The following is a 17,698-nucleotide window of genomic DNA, read 5'->3' on the forward strand; positions in this document are numbered from 1 at the left end:
GGACATGGCTGGAACAGCAGGGAATATCCCTGGTGGTTCAACACCTGGAAGGTTCTCTGAACGCCAGGACGGACGAACTCAGTAGTTGATGCCTAAATCACGAATGGCGTCTCCATCCAGAGGTGGCGCATGGTCTCTTTAAACAGTGGGGAGAGCCTTGCTTGGATCTGTTCCCTCTGCCAAGAATGCACAATGTCAGTAGTTTAGCATGCTGGAGTTTCCAGGGCGTCTCTTGCTCGGAGACTCTTCATCTCGAGTAGAGCTCAGGCCTCCTATACGCCTTTCCGTCCGGAGCAACCGGACCCAAGTCATTCTTGTAGGTCCAGACTGGGCACAGCTGTCTCAGCACTGTCTCAGCAGCAGGGGAGGGTCCTCCACCTGAACCAATCAACTCTATTCCTTTTTGCGTGTAGATTGAGTGGAGGCAGTTGATAGCATTCAACCTTTCAATATTATGTTGGTTGCCAGGCGGCCCTCCTCCAAGAACGTGTATGCCGTAGTCGAGTAGTAGATGATGTAGTGGGAAGAACACAATAATTTATTTGCCCTCTACAGAGGCCTAGAAATGTCAGTGACTTCCCCAGAGACCAAATTCACTCCTTAGACTCCCCTCCGGAGGCCCACTCCACTCCGCTAATGAGAAGGCTTCCTCTCCACTACTGAAACCATATAAACCTGAATGCCCGTGTCATCTTTGTGGTTAACAGCAGCTACGCTTTACTTTCTGGACAGAAGTTCCATTCAGGCCACAAGAGGTTGACTGGCTCTTTAATTAAGGAGCAATAAGCCAGTTCTGTTCCTGAAATGGGGCAGCATTTTAATCCCACTACTTACATGTAATCCTTGTAAAGATAAAGAGAGGATGAATATACACCATTTTAAATTTATGTAATTTAAGCTAGTTTCAGTGCATTGCTCATTATGGCAGGATACTGGGGCCATTGACTCGGAGTTGTCAAAACCCACCCAAGTCCTGCCCTTTCAGTTACCCACCTTGTTTTGGTGGACTCCTCTGTTCCTTTTTGTCCCGTCACGTAAACATGTTTGAGTTGTGGGTAAGAGTGATAACAATTCACGTACACAGTGCCGAAGTCCTTGTCTGCATTAGGAATCAAGGGGATACTGATTCCCCACAAATCTGCTACCTTGAATTAGATCTGCTACGAGCCTGTCTGCATTCCATGAAGATTCTTTTGCTCCCTCGCAAAGGAGCACATTCACCCATTGCATGTAGATGCCAACAAAATGAGTAAGCTGCGTCATCATTCTTTTTGTGCTGCATTGCCAAAAAGCTTTGTCAAAGCAAATATGTGGACAAGATGAGATACCGTTGGCTTTGCCACTGCTTCTTTCATGAAGAGAACTGGCAAAGGGGGAGAGGCAACGTACATGCTACTGTCATGTAATTTTCCAGGCCGCCAGAAGGTGGAAGGGTGCCTTAAAAATTGGCAATTGTGAAAATGCCTGCAGACTAAAAGTAAGTCACATGATTATACTTCAACCTTCAAGCATTTTCTCAATCCACTACTCCCTTGACTTCTTCATTATTACTTTTTTGTGCCATTTTTCTTAATTGATACTGGTGCTTGCTTTCTGTGCAAAATAACGATGGATTGGGATGCGGCCCGAGTAATTAATTACCAGTGGCTGAGATTAATTCAAACATTCCATCAATTACTTTTTGTATACTTTTGTGTGTTGCCCAAAGAGGGACGGGTATACCCAGATGAGGGTCCCGTGCGCACTGTCTCACTGGAACCAAGCTGTACCTGGCTGACGAAGCCATAACTAGTTGCCTGTGTTGTGGTTCAGGGAGGATCTGGCTTAGCAGTTTGTGCTGGACTGTTTCCATTTCAGCAGGATTGAGAATGATTTGCATATGGCTGGGTTCAAACTGAGGTGACATGGTGTGAAAAATAACTGTGGATTGGGATGCAACCCTAAGTAATTACCAGTGGCTGCGATTAATTTAGGGATTCCATCCGTCACTTTTTGTATACTTTATCGCTTATTGATGGCCATCTTATCTCTGCGGTCCAGACTATTACTAGTCATGTGTGGCAGCCAAGTGTAGGTACACTATTATAGCTGCTGCTTCTTTTGATAAAATTGAGTTTTCTACTTGAAATGTGAAAAAAAATTTAACAGGGGAATCCTACTCTGCATTAGATTGCAGGTGTTTTAGTTCTTTCATTGTATTTCTTTTCTAAAGCATATTCTAGAATCTACATTCTGGAGGCCTTCAAACATTATGATCTTTGCAGAACAGTCCTGAAGGGTCCTTTCTTTCTGAAAAATGTTCCTTGATAAGGAGTCTGGGTCAAACCATTGATCTTTCTAGCACAGAGAAGACCCCTGTACATATAGAATCTACATAATCTTGAATACTTTGCAGTACTCTGAAAGTATCCTGGATGTTTCTTCAAAATTATTTTCAGATCATTGGTAGTAGATGCTTGCGCATGCACTCTCTGAAGGAGTAGGCCACCTTTCCATTATTAGTATGACTCAGTTTGCAGACTCTTTTGTTTCTGAGAGGTTAGAAAATCCCTTGAATTATTCTTTTCATGGTTAGTTTTCCCATAATTTGTTTGACCCAGGTATCATCCACTCATGCCCCTTCACCATTGTGGTATCAAATTCCAATCGACGGATGATTGAGCTACCACCAATTCCTAGTTCGTCATATGAACTCCCATAAACAGACGTCCACATTTTGCTTATGCTGTCATACTTGTGAGCCAAACATCTATGGTGTAACATCTTCCGAGCCTCAGGCTACTACAGAAGCAAAACTCTGGGGATCCAAAATGCTACTTTTTGAAGACCTTTATTTTGACAGTCGCTCATGCTTAGGCTGCACAATTCAAATTACAATGAAGTTTCTAAAAAACAGCTAATAGTCACCAAGAAGTAAGATGGAAACCTTTTAGATGAATCTGGAACAGTGTTAGATCACCTGTTCCCAATACTTTGACAAGCCAAGATTTAAGCTATTTGCCGCTTCAGGGGAGCTATAGTGTCTGTTTAGCACATTGGTTTACTTCAATAAATCACACTCCTTAATTTTGTCCCTTGGAATCTGCTTGTGAATCTGTGTAATCTCTTCTGTTCGTCTGGCTCTATTATGGTGCCACTACCCAGCCATGGGAAGAGCCGTACACTTTCTGTGCAAGCTGAGCCATACAGCTTATCCCCCCACTCCACTTTCAGTCCCTGCAGTCTTTCCACTGAATCACCAGTCCAGCTGCCTTACCTGGATATGAAGACTAGGAAATCAAGTTATATGCACCCTCAAAGAAATCACATTATTAAAGGGTACGCTTTGCATTTTTGTTTAGTGGATAAATACATTCCTAATTCTAAATCTTTGAGACAGGGTAGCATTAATGTGTGTTATTTCTCTAGACTACTGCCCAATATACACTCTTATAGCAACAATATACAACAGCGCAGTAGACCACAACAGGTGCACAGAGCAAGGGTAATCTGCAGCCTAAGTCATACTAGAATAAACTGTGTTGGCACAAACTGGCTGTCCTTATGGCAATGGTTTTAGATCCTGCAGATGGTTCGCCCATCCGCTGGATCACAAACAGGATCATAATTCCCGAACCTCTGACTCCAATTAAATGCATCTCAACCTTTATTATCCTATACAGGCTTCCATCTCTCTGCTTCTACCTTTAGATAAACTTTTACTATTGATGGGATATTGGTAACTTGGGGAGCTTTGCTCTGGAGTGTCCCACTATCTCATCTTTACTGTCACGCATTCCTGTTTTTCAACAATCTCATAAAAGAATACTCTTTTCATTGCATATCCCCTTTGGTGCTGTGTCAAGTCCTCTATTTAAAGTGAAAGTCCCTCAATAAGCCTGCCCTCACACTGGTTCTGTGTTGGTGCATCCCAAATGCAAAACATAACATGATTAGTGATGTGAAAGTGTTAGCTTTAGTAGTTAGAAGTTATTCATTTACTAAACTGGTGAGCCCAATCCATTCCAGGCTGAATATAAGAAATTTGTGAAAACAAGAGCATATTAGCAAGAATGAGTTGGGCTCTAACGCTGTTTTACTTTATTTGCCCAGTCTACCAGTTAATTTGCCCAGTCTACCAGTTTAGAGCAAAGGCACTGAAGTTTCTGTAGTAAGATGAGCACTTGCCGGAGAAATATGACAGATCACAAGTTTAAATCCTGGCAAGGTTTCCATCCTTCCAAGGTTGGTAAATTAAGAACCTTTATGTTGGACAATAATACCTGTTAATTACAGCCCTTAGACATGCCACAGTGTGGTATGAAACCTCATAAAAAAATATATTTGAGGCATGTGTGGCTGTAGATACATGTGCTTACCATAATCCCACCATCTAGTGTTGGGCTCGGAAGTGTGCTAGTTGTTTATCTTAGAAGAAAGCCTTTCAATTCACGAGGTAAAGTTGCCCCTCCTCTTGCTGGTAATGTGCATTAGCATCAACTCTATTGATAGATTGTTTTCTTCCGCCGTCTGGTTTGGGCATATGCTCCGGTTCGATACAGTTGTCGCATTTTACTTTTCATACCTTACCATCGGTATTTTTTTCGAACACTATTCTTTTCAGTCTCCCTCGTCTCTCCATTTGACGTCGACTTTGTCGGGGCGACTCAAATCAACCACGGCCTCAATGGGCCTTTGATCTTTAGGGCAAACTTTATCTTCCACGTTCCCTCCACACCATTTCTACTCAGTGATGGGAAAAACACCTTTAAGATTCTGCCCTCAATGCCACGCCAAGTACCCTGGCACTGATCTACATCAGGTATGTAACTTGTGCCTCTCTCCAGACCATCAGGAAGCCACCTGCGAGGCTTGCAAATCCTTTTGGCCGAAGAAGACGCTGCAAGATCAATTGCTCAATGACTCGAGATGTCTTACAGCAGTGTAGAGGACATGCCCGAACGTTTTGGGAACCGAAGAGCTTTAGGAGGAAACCTGCACCCAGGTGTTGGTACCAGACGAGGGCTCCCTTGCTCCTGGATACAGCTCAGGCTCCGAGGTCAAATTGCAGGACATACCGCTATGAACAACCTGTAAGTACAGTGCCCCTTTTATCCCGGCCCCAACACCAACAACCCATTCCAAAAACTATTGACCAACCAAAATCTTTACTTGGGCCACCACTGCCCTTGGGCCATGGTCGGCACTGAGCAGCTGTGTCTGATACGCTCAGTCATGGCTCGGTGCTGTAAGAAACAGCAGAAGGCACATGCTATTACACCAAGTCCCTCACCATCATAGTCGAGCCAAATGTTAGGCCACAGAGTGTCTGCGCAGAAACACCACTCCACCTCGGCGTTGACATGGCCCATCGACCCAAGAGCCTCAGCATCGAAAGCCTCAGAGTCAAAAGGCTTGGCATCGAAAGGCTCCGAATCAAAGGTTGCATCGGAGCCGAAATCATACTCCTTTGCAAAGTGTACGATCGACTCCGAAACACTTGAACCTGTGCTTCAGCGCATGCAGAAGGAAATAGTCTTGAGCCAAAAACAGATCATTCACCCAGATACTGACCATATCTTGGCTAGACTTCCGCATGCTGATGCACAACCAGCAAAGATACACCTTAGTTTTGAGAAGGCTTTGGACATACCAGTACCACCAAAGAACAGAGAGAAGGTGAACAAGGCAACTAGCCCTGTGCATACCATGCCACCACCATAACCTGTTGCACCACCTTCATCTCCTACATTCCCCAGAGGGTTCTATTCATTCTTTCCGGGGTGACGGGGATGACGAAGAAGTAATCCATTCCACCTCTGGAAAATCTGTGGGACACTTATGACATGAACCCACCTACTGACTCAGACCCCGATCTTTACCCGGCAAAGCTGTGTCCCCAGACGACAACACTACCTACCACAACATCATAGGTAGGACGGCTGCATACCATAAGACTCAGATTCACACAGAAACACAAGAGGAATATTTTTTGTTTGGGACCCTCTCCTCTAGTCAATGTTCGGCACAGTATCTGCAGATGCTTATACGTATGCTTAGACACACACCTGACAACTTCAAAGACTCAGCTAAGGCATGTGTCATTAACCCAAGGGTCGATAAAGTATAAACCTTCCCCAACTGACTCTACATATATTAGAGGCCCACTCCCTCCTGACTCTCTGGTGGTTGCCACAGCAAGAAAACTGGCAAACTCGCAAATATCTGTTGAAACGCTCCCACCAGACAAAGAAAGTAAAAAGATAGATGAAGCAGGGAAGAGGGTGGCTGCTCAGGCTGCCAACCTATGGAGAATTACAACCAAAAGAAAAGGCAGCAGACCAAAATTAACCGCACCTACCCTGTCCCTCCCAAGTAGGTACCACCTCAAGAATTCAATTATATATGTGGACACACCAAAAGCGCCTGCTGCCTAGATGCAATTTTCACAACATAGAGGAGCACCGCAATTTGTCTTTTACAGGAAATATAATTCAAGAATAATTTCCATAATATCCAACCCAAATGTTTCTCAGATCCAATCCTTTAAGACACTTAGTCCTGTGTTCCAGCCTCATAAATAAATAACACTGAGGACAGTCATGCATCTTTTCTGTATAATGGCTTAGTACCTCATGCCAGACTCTACATACTATTGCAAGAGTGCTTAACATGCGTCCATTGCTAGAGTTCTTGGCGCACCAATTGTCTCAAGTGGAGGGTCAATTAATGAATCTAGCGTTGGTCAGCCGTCAAACTTGCCACTCTCTGCGATGGTGGAACACCAACAATCTTCTAAAAGGACAGCCTTTCCTAGACCCAGTTCCACAGAGGACTATAACAACGGATGCCTCCCTCACTAGCTAGGGAGCACATCTCACTTTCCAGGGATGCTGGACACTCAAACACTCAACCAGAGACATCTCCATATTAATCACCTGGAGTTGCTAACTGTTCATCTAGCACTTAAAGCCTTTTGGCCCCACCTGATTGGCAAGGTTGCCTTGATCAAAACAGACAACATGACTGCCATTTACTGACTCTAAAAGCAGAGAGACACCAAGTCCCCTCAGCTCTCTCACCTAGCCCAGACCATTTGAAATGAGCTCTCTGATACAACATTCATTTGTTAGCGAAGTACCTGCCGGGAGCCGACAACAACTTTGTAGATCTCCTCAGGAGGAGGCGTCAACCAGTCCATGAATGGGAGCTCCACCAGAAAGTCCTACTCCCATACTTCGAATGTTGGGGTCACCTAGAAATAGACCTTTTTGCCACAGCAGAGAATGCAAAATGCCCGAACTTCGCATCCATGTTCCCACACCCACAGTACAAGGGCAATGCACTATGGATGATTTGGTCAGGGATATTTGCTTATGCTTTTCCACCTCTCCCGCTGCTTCAGGTTGTGGTTCGCAAACTGGCTGACATCTCTCACCCTCATCCAAGTAGCTCCAACATGGGCACAACAACCATCTTTCACCACACTCCTAGAACTCTCTGTAGTCTCCCATGAGGTACTGCTAAACAGGCAGGACCTTCTTGCGCAGAACCATGGAGTAATCAGGCACCCAGACCCCAGGTCCTTCAACCTTGCAAACTGGTTCCATAAGCCCTAGAGTTTGGATATTTGAACCTACCACAATCCTGTATGGACATCCATAAGGAAGCACGTAGACCTGCTACTCATTTATGTTATGCAGCAAAGTGGAAAAGGTGTGTCCACTACTGTCATTCCCAAACAATTGATCATTTAAAATCCAATGTACAAGGGGCTTCCTAGGTGGCTCCGTCCGATCGCGCCCGTCCACGATTAAATACATAGTTAAATGATCCGGCAGCTGGTATAATTAAGTACCGGGAGACACAGGAGCACACCGTGAATTGACGGTGCCGGGTCCCAGCTGAATCTGACCAGAAGCTCCGGCGATCGGCTCGCTGTCTCACTTCGCGGCAGAGGGGAGAGGCCGCCTACCGCACAGATCAGAGTGCACTGAGCCGCGACCCGCAATTCCGGCCTGGCGGACTTGTGACGTCTTTGTCTTCCTGCGGTGCAGCGCTGGGTAAACATCTGACCAGGGGCCCTGAAAGACTGACCTGGGCTCGGCACGCACTGCTGGGGGCTGGAAGTGAGGCACTCCGTTGTCGTGGGAGCTCAGTCGTTTCGCACTGCCCGCCTGCCTCCGGCCGTTGGGGTGCTATTGGCTGGCTGAGCAACGGAGGGCGGTGGTCTAAACTGCGCTGCTGGTGGGAGTGTCCAGACGCCGTCTACTGTGTCCCTTGGTGGGATGGTGATCCCATTTGGCCTGAGGTGAGCGGACTTAGATCTGGGCACAACCCGCCGCTGGTGGGAAGATATGGCCAAAGTTACGCGGCCCCCCTTCTCTGAGCTCCCTAACCTCTGGGCTCCACACAGCGCTCCCCCTGCCGGCACCAGCCCTGTCCAGTGGCTGCTTGATGACTCTGAGATGACCACGGCCATATGTGGTGCACAGTGGGGGGGTTTGACTCTCCACGACGGATCAGGGTGAAACTCTGTGAACATTGCGGCCACTTTAGGCTCAGGACAGACTGCGGTGAGACGTTGAAAGGGGGTGCTGAGCCTTATTGATCCAGTGGGCCAGTGGAGCACCCTGCCACTTTGGAGGGACGCCCTTATTGATTTGCGGACTGGCCGAGGGATAGACACCCGGCCCCCCAGGGAGGCACCGCCTGACCTGCTACTGGTGCCCATACAACTGCGTCTTCTGGCCCGCAGTGCCGCGCCGGGCTCTCGCTGACGCGGCTCGATTGGTGACTTGAACAGACCTCCACCTGTGCGAGACGGCCTTGCCCTTTCTCCCCTGAAGTTCTCACTGACTTAACTGGCTACGCCATTGACTCTGTGTCCGCGGAGGTATCCCTTATCCGAGCGGACATGGGCTAGATGAACTCGCGCTTAAAGGATGTTGATATTAAAACAAGCTCTCTGGTCGAAGACACCTCCAGACTGCAGCGCAGGATGGACGAAATGCAGACTCACACCGCCAAACTGGAAGTGCAATTGGACGACTACGAGGGATGCTCTAGGCGCAACAACGTCTGCAAATTGGGGTTGCCGGAACGGGCGGAAGGGCCGTTGGCAGACCTGTTTGTAGAAGACTTGATCACCACCCATCTCAAACCGAAAGGACTCTCCAACTTCTTTTCCATTGAAAGGGCGTACCGAGTGCCGGGCGGCTGGCCAAAGCCCCCCCCCCCCCCCCACTCCACTCCCCCGGCGGCCTTTCTAAGCTAGGATTTTTAACTTCCGGGATTGAGATGTCATCCTGCAATGTGCTCGGTCGGCGCCTTCGGTGGAATACCAGAACCGCCGTATCGCCTTTTTCCCGGACTTCACCCTCAAGGTGCAACGACGACGCAGCTTCCTGGATGTGAAAAAGGCACTTGGTGCAAAGGAGTTGAAATACACCATGCTCTTCCCGGCCAAGCTGAGGGTGGAGTCTGAGGGGAAAGCGTGGTTTTTTTTTTTTTACCACTCCCGAGGAGGCCTAGGACGGGTTGGACTGATGACGCACGGCAGGCCAGAAAAATAACCACGCTCGGAGAGCAAGAATGGAGGAGGGCACCGGGGGCTCCGGCAGAGGCACCCCGCCTGAAGAGCAAGAGGCGGCGATGGAAGGATCTGAATAATTGTTCTGTATGTTTATTTTCTCCTGGGTGGTGGGCTTGTTTTTTTTTTTTTTTTTTTTTAAGTTTCAACAAAACCTTTATTCAGCAGGAATAAACAATACACAGCCCCTGTGCCTACAACCAAACGAGTGGCCGGCGGCAGAGTATGCGAGATGAAAGATGGCAGTGTACACAGCTGTCCGCCTACAACCCGCTAGGGGCCGGCAGCGTAACAAGAACCTTCGGCGTATGGTACGGCAGTTAATGGGGCTGCAACATGCTGTGTGTCGTGTAACCTGTACTCTATCAGTGACCGTAGGAACATGCAGAACTTTGTATTCGAAAGATCTGACATGCGCGGCAACCCCCCATGGCATGTCTTCAATATATAACACATCATAATCACAGTGGTAGATCCGGGAGTGCCGTGAGCGGGAATTATCATCCCCCCCCCCCCCCCCGCATCATAGGAGTGGGCTGTGGCAGCTCCCGGGCCAACCTGCCAGTCAGCAGCGGGAGAGCCGGTCCAAATGTCAGGAGGGAAATAACTGGACAATTGACACCCGACTGAATCCCCACCCCCATCCCCCCGGGCCATTCAATCCAGTGGAGGCAGTAGTATAGGGTCTGAGCAATTGGTTATCTGGGGGCATGCTATGTCTGTGGATGTGATAACAGATAGGTTGTGAGAGGACTCCAAATATCTACCGGTCTGGACGCTGAGGGCAAAAGTTCTGCATATCTAAGCAGGGTTTCCTGGCAATGTACCATATCTTTGATCCAGTCTTTAAATTTAGGAGCCCTGCCTCTCCCCCATCTGCATGCTATGAGTCTCTTCGCTATGAGAAAAGCGACCGTGGTGAACCTGCGAACCGGTTTCTTGACGTTTTTTGTGTAGCCCAGAAGTGCCTGCGTCGGAGAAGGTGTCATAGGGACAGCAATCATCCCCGAAATGCAAGAGTATACCTGACACCAATAGTCGGCGATTTCCCGGCAGTTCCAGGCCATGTGCAGAAAGTCCGCTGCTGGTGAGCGGCAGCGCCAACAGAGATCATCCTCTCGCAGGCCCACCCTACACATGTGAGCAGGAGTACAGTAAAGCCTATGCAGGAACTTCTAGTGGATAACCCTGAATCTACTGCTGGAGGAGATCTGCTCGGTCTGTAGGCAGCAAAAGCTCCAGATCTCGTCCTCAACGGGTACCCCTAATTCTGCCTCCCATTTTGTATGTGCCCTGCAGGGTTCTAGGTCCGGTGTAACGTGTAGTGAGTGATAGAGCTTGGAGACCGCGTGTGCTGGAGTGGTAGCCTTTAGCAATAAGTGCAAAGGGTCTAAGGTGGGTGGTTCATTTGGGAATCCCTCCGTGAGTGCACGAACGCCACTGCGGAGTCGAATGTAGAGAAATGTGTCCATTGGGGTAGGTGTGCTGTCTGCGAAGATGTGTGTCAATGAACGAAATAGTCCGTCTTTATAGAGGTCGCCCCAAGTCTTAATATTAAGTTTGTCCATAAATTTCTTAAATAATCGTTCCTGCAGAACGGGTAACTCAGGATGGTATGCCAGGGGAAGCAATGGGGAATACATCAAGGACGTGCGGAGTCTTTTTGCGATATGCCGCCATGCCAGGACTGAAGTGGAAACTGTGGTATGGTGCACAACCCTTGCCTCTGGTGCACTAAATATGGCACCCTCCAAGGGGATGGGATCCGCCAGCCAATGTTCTACTGCTATTTGCGGCATAAAGGGAGTGGGGTGGAACCAGTGATATACGTAGTGCGCCTGAGCACTATAGTAGTAGAGCTCAAACTCTGGTAAATCAAATCCCCCCTGCGCGAATGGGCGAGTTAATACGTCCCAGTTCAGGCGTGGTCGTCTTCCCCCCCCCCCAAACTAGACGAATAAGCTCGGAGCGCAAACGTTGGAAGAAAGATTTGCCCGGATAATATGGGATATTTAAGAAGAGGTAAAGGAGTTTGGGAAGTACCACCATCTTAATGAGAGAAGCACGACCCGCAAAAGAGAGCGGCAGTGTGATCCATCTGGTCACACAAGTTTGAATATGATCAAATGTGCGGCCGTAATTCAGGCGCATCAATTTTTCCCGATCCCGAGAGAGCAGTATGCCCAGATATCGGACCTCATCCTTGCACCACTTCAATGGATAATCAAGGTGGAACGGCTGGGCAGCCGCGGTGAGCGGGAATATAGTGGACTTTACCCAATTAATATGGATTCCGGACATGCCCGCAAACCGAATGAATTCCCTCAAGATTGGGTTAAGGTTAGCAGCAGGGTCGCGGAGATACAGCGTGATGTCATCCGCGTACAACGATATGAGCACCTCTCGCTGCAAGCAGCGCAGAGCCTTGTCCCTGTGATGCTGTCGGAGCCGAGCAGCCAGCGGCTCCATCGCTATGGCGAACAGCAATGGGGATAGGGGGCACCCCTGACGTGTCCCCCTCGATATAGCAAAGGCCTCGGATATCCGACCGTTCACCCCCACCCGAGCCACCGGCCGACTATAAAGGATACCTATCCACTGCGTGAATCCAATCGGCAGCCCCATGTTGCGCAGGATACATTGGAGATAGTCCCATTCCAGGGAGTCAAATGCCTTAGTGGCGTCCAAGAAGACTGCGGCCAGTGGCAACCCAGGGTCTATATTCTGCAATATGGAGAAGAGGGTCCGGAGGTTGTGGGAGGTGGCCCTGCCCGGGACGAATCCCGCTTGATCCGACAGCACCAGACCTCCCAGTAGCAACTGCAAACGATTGGCCAAGACTTTGGTCAGAATCTTGGCGTAGCAGTTGATTAAGGAGAGGGGGCGGTAAGAGTCGCAATATTGAGGTGGTTTCCCGGGCTTCAGCAGGGAGGTAATTAAAGCTTCCTGCATTGATGGGGGAAGTGCACCGGATTCATAAGCCTCCATATAAACCTCACGTAGCACAGGAGCTAGGATATCCACATAGGCTTTGTAGAAATCCATGGGCAAACCATCCAGGCCGGGGGCCTTGCCCGGCGCCATCTGTCCAATTGCGTCTCGAATTTCCTCCAGGCTTATGGGCTCAGCCAGGAACTCCCGCTGACGGTCCGAAAGCCATCCCAATGTGAGTTCCCTCAGATAGTCATCCATATCGAGTTCACCTACTCTGGTGGTAGAGTAAAGGGCCGAATAGTGGGCAGTGAAGGCATCCAGTAGCGATTTTGTGTCTCGCACAGGTGCCCCTCCGTCGCTCTCCAGTTCTAATACAAAATTTGAGCTCCGCTGGGGACGAACCACGCCCGCCAGGAATCTCCCGGGGCGCTCTCCCTCCCCATAAGCTCTCGCTCTGAAGTATTTACCCCTGAAATTAACCTCTCTCTCCGCGGTGGACTTGTACTCCGACAGTGCCGTCCGGTATTGTGCTTGCGCATCCGAGTTAGTGGCATAATTGGGTTGAGTTTCTAATGTGTGCAATGTGGTTTCCAATGTGTGTAATGTGGAACGCAGGGCTCGCAATACACCGGAGCTCTTGGAGTTACAAACTCCCCGCACTGTGACCTTCAACGCCTCCCATAGGGTGGCGACACGTTCCACTGACCCCTTGTTATGCAATAGGAAGTCCTCAATGTCTTGACACAGTTCTGTGCGGAACAGTTCGTCAAGTAAAATGTTGGGTTGGAGTCGCCAGGAGGGCGATCTCCCCATCACGTCAGGTAAGCGGAATTTAGCCAGCACCGGGGAGTGATCAGAGAACGTACGGCCTACATGTTGTGCTGTGACCAGCGAGGGAGCTAAACTTCTGGAAATCAGCAGGTAATCTAGTCTGGCCCACGTGGCGCGTGCAGTATTCCAGTGTGTCCCCTCCCGCTGAGTCGGATGCAGGTGACGCCAGGCATCTATGATTTCCTGTGTATCACAAATGTCGCGCAGGTATCTGTGAGTGTTGGTGTAGTGCAGTGTAGAGGGATTGGACCTATCTAGCGCAGGATCAAGCACCGCATTGAAGTCGCCCCCCCATATGAGGTGTGTGGATCTCACTTCCCTGATTCTGTTCCAGAGAGCAATAAAACTGCTAGGGTCATCACTGTTAGGGCCATAGGAGCAGGCCATGGTAACGGTTTCAACACCTATCCTTCCCCAAGCCATACAATAACGTCCCTCCCGGTCGGCTACGGTGCCCAGGGGAGTATAGGGGACCTCTCTTTTTATCAGAATCGCGGTGCCTCTCGCATAGGACGAGTAGGGCGCAAAAATAGAGTGTGCCGCCCATCGGGCGGCAAATGTACCACCGCGGTGGGGATCCATATGGGTCTCCTGCAAGAAGACTACCTGCACCCTTAATCTGTCCAACGCCCCTAAGATGTGTCTCCGCTTCCTCGGATCTCCCAGGCCTCTAACATTCCAGGTGATAGCAGAGAGCAGCCCTCCCCCTTCTATGTCAGTGTGTACGGCGCGACTCATGTCTGCAGAGAGTGGAAGAATAGGTCTGGGAGCGCACCCCGCAAGTCCCTCCCGTATGCCACTGTATGTTGAAGGTGGCAGATGGTGCAACGGCACTATGCATGTTGACTTTTCCCATACTGAATTCAAACAAACCAAATACAACCCCTTGAAACCCTCCCCACCCGCCCACTCCGACATCCCAAACATGCCGAGCATCTCCCCCACCCCTTGCAAACACAGAATACCAAGTCATTACCCTTCTGGGGAACACCCAATTGGGGGACACAAGGGGTCCGGACCTGCCTTTCACCTCCCCCGATATTTCACCCGCTGTCCGCCAGGCGCATTAGCCAGTGGAAGGCGCGGGAAGGGGAGGCAAATGCCGGGGCGAGGTCTTAGTTAAGTAACATCAAGGAAAACCATGAGAGCAATAGAGTCCGGTTTGCGGCGGCTCACCCTGCGAGGGCCAGGGTACAGACCAATGCGCACAGCGGGCGCTCGGGCCCGAGCCTATGGCGTGAGCTAAAGCAAGACTGGAGCTACCTGATGGGCCAGAGCAATGGCCATAACGCTTTTGATCAGTCCAGCGCAGAAGTGGGCGACCGGGAGCCAGCCCTTTCCGTTGAGGATCCGGCAGCTCCCCGGGAGCCCCTATGATCTTTGAGAAAGAGTTCCACTTGAGAAGGGTCCTGAAAAACATGAGGCTTGCCAAGATGCACCACCCGTAGGCGAGCCGGGTACAACATGGAGTATAGAATTCCACTTTGGATCAGACGTTTCTTGACCGCCCCAAATTTACGGCGCGCATCTTGCACCGATTGTGTAAAGTCTGGAAAGAAGGAGAGTGTAGTGTTTTGAAATTGGACAGGTTGTTTCTCCCGGGCTAGACGAAGTAGGGTGTCGCGATCCCTATAGTTCAGAAATCTGATGACGATTGGCCGTGGGGGGCTCCGGGCACGGGACGAGGGCCCAGGGTGCGATGGGCTTGCTCAACCACCAACTGCGGAGAAAAGGCGGACGCGCCAAATAGATCGGACAGGAGCTTTTCAATGAAGATTTCCATTTTGCCAACGGATGTAGCCTCTGCCAGACCAATAAGGCGCACGTTATTGCGGCGCGACCTCGCTTCTAAGTCCTCGTTCTTGTCGGCGATCACCTTCAGTAATTTCTCCATGTGCGATACTTTGATGGCGGTGCCCGTCGCGCCATCCTCTAGCCCAGAAATCCGTTGCTCCGACTCCTTAACTCGCTCCTCTTGTTGGTCGAGCCTATGTACTACAGAGTCTAGGCGCCGAGACATACCGTCAATTTTCGTGTCAATGGAGGTGAGGCTAGTCTGCATGTTGAGCAGGAGCGCCTTCCAGTCCACGTCGTCAGCGTCTCCTCCATCAGAATCGCCGTCTCCCGGTGGAGGGCCGCGGGTTTTTTTCTTTTGAGTTTTGAAGGGAAGTCGGGATTGCTTAGTGTCTGTTTTCCCCATTATAGCCGGGTATCAGAGACAGATTCCCCTATAGGCCACCAGTATGGGGGACTCCGGCCAGAGCTGGTAGGATCACGGTGTGTATCTTGATAAGGAACAGCCCGGAGCCCGAAGCCACTGCCACACACGGCCCCTCTCGTAGTTTGCGAAAAGGAAAGGGCACGTTGTCACTAATGCGAGAGACCCCAACTACAGAGATCGCCAAACACAATGTCCCATCCGAAAGATGAGTTGCAGCGCACGGCCGCCACTCCGCCGGAGCCCCCCCGCAAAGGCCTCCTGGGGCCTGGTGACGACGAGCAGTCCGGCCCGACCAGATGAGCAGCCTCCTCTAATAGCGTGTGTCTGGCGTGAACGATTCAGCAGCGGTGGGGCAGAAATGCCTGTAGCAGCATTCACCGCGGGTTATTAGCCGTGCCAGGGCGCCAGGCGGCAACAGTCAGTCTCCCATGCCGGAATTTAATAAGGTATGCGGCAAGTGCGGCCTCCGCGGGAGTGTCTCTGCGCCGTGGTTCAGGAGGGGGGGGGGAGGGAGGCCACAGGGATTCGGTTCGTCCCGCACCTCCAGGGACAGCTCCGGGCAGGTATCGCCCCTCCCCGTCTAAAAGTGGAGAGATCTGGCGAGCAGCAGCCGGCACGCAGCTCAGAGCGCCCAGCAGCGCCCCAGCTCGGCACCGCCTTACCGGCACTCCAGCAGGTCCTCCCCAGCCGTCGGAAGGTCCGTCCACAGCGCCAGTTATCTTCCGCCGCCTCCAGCAGCCGCCGCGCACCGCGGCCCTCTGTCCACGTGTATGCCTCGGTGTCGCGCAAGGACTCGCGCCGGCTCCACGCTCCGGCAGGAGCTCCGCTGCAGCCGCCGGAACCCTCGGCAGCGATTTCTCCCGCTCCGCTAGGCAGATCAGCCCCAGACTCGCCACAGGTGCGCTCCAGCTCCAGCTCAACACCCGACGTCGGTAAGGAGTTTATTTTCTTGATGTAGGATGGTCTAATGAAGTACTAACTCGCCCGGCTGGCGAGAGCCTCACAGGTGTGCGGCCATTACAGTCCGGCGCCTTCTAGCGCCCCCCCGGGTGGTGGGCTTGTTCACTAACTGAAGGGTGAGTCAGGGTGTCAGCCTCCCTCGGAGCAACGGACCTTTCAACTGTTCTGTAAACTGTTTTCTTTGGTGACTTTTTCAAGGTAGACTCACTGTGACTTTCTATGATTCCCAGATCCCACTGTAATTGTCACAAAGCATTTTTTGAGGTTTGATTGGTACTTCCGGACTATCTTCGTTTGCAAAGTGTGATTACCAGTTTCTTATTTCTCAGCGACGGGTGCCCGGTTGGTTACACGCACCCACAAGTTTTGAGGGGTGGGCGATAGGCACTCTGCTAGTTTGGGTGGGCGGGAGGTTTTGACACCGCCAAGCAGGGAGGCAGGGAGGGGGGTTCCGGTGAGTGTTTTCCGGGCTTGTGTTGGGGTTTGTGGGGGGATTGTTTTAATTTGCATTGTAGTTTCTTTGTTGTTTAGGTATGGCATATTTGACTGGCCTCAGGAAAAGGCGGATGCAGGTTCCATGTTTTTGGTATATCTGTTGGTGAAGAGATCATGATATACGGGAATGTCTCCCCCTGGGGGCCTTTCTGAATGGTCCTCTCCGAAATTGCATGTACCCTTGAGAAGGAGTGATGAGCACGACGATTAGGCAGGAGCTTAAGCTACTGTTGTGGAACGGGCTGGGAGATAAGATTAAGAGGGGTGTGGTTCTCCAATTTTTAAAGCGACACTCTCCTGAAGTGGTTCTTCTACAAGAGACCCACCTGCTTGGGAATGCATGCAAGGCCTTGTCAAGATGGGGTTTCCAGCTGGCGGCCCACTCGGCTTTTGGCTATGGTTCTCGGGGTGTGGGTATACTTGTCTGGAAATTGTTCCCCCTGACTGTTGACTCGGTCTGCACTGATGCCCTGGGTAGATTTGTTGCCATTTCTGGGATCTGGGAAAGGCGCACACTTAATCTCGTCTCGGTCTATATACTACCGGGATTGCACACTCAGGCCTTCACTGATCTTGGGGATCTCCTTCTCGGCTTACCAGATTGTAGATTGTTGATCGGGCGATTTTAATTCTATTGTCTCTGACTCCCTCGACCGGTGGCACCAGAGGGCCCTACCGCCTGCCTG

At 50.5% G+C, this 17,698-nt stretch overlaps 1 protein-coding gene across 2 annotated transcripts in view; it reads left to right on the top strand.

Annotated features, from left to right (window-relative positions):
* The window catches only part of FER (FER tyrosine kinase), a 1,023,934-nt gene that overhangs the window by 657,611 nt on the left and 348,625 nt on the right, over nt 1-17,698 (top strand). The window lies entirely within an intron of this gene.

The sequence above is a fragment of the Triturus cristatus genome, chromosome 2_1, assembly GCF_964204655.1.
Source record: "Triturus cristatus chromosome 2_1, aTriCri1.1, whole genome shotgun sequence".
Taxonomy (NCBI): Eukaryota; Metazoa; Chordata; class Amphibia; order Caudata; family Salamandridae; genus Triturus; species Triturus cristatus.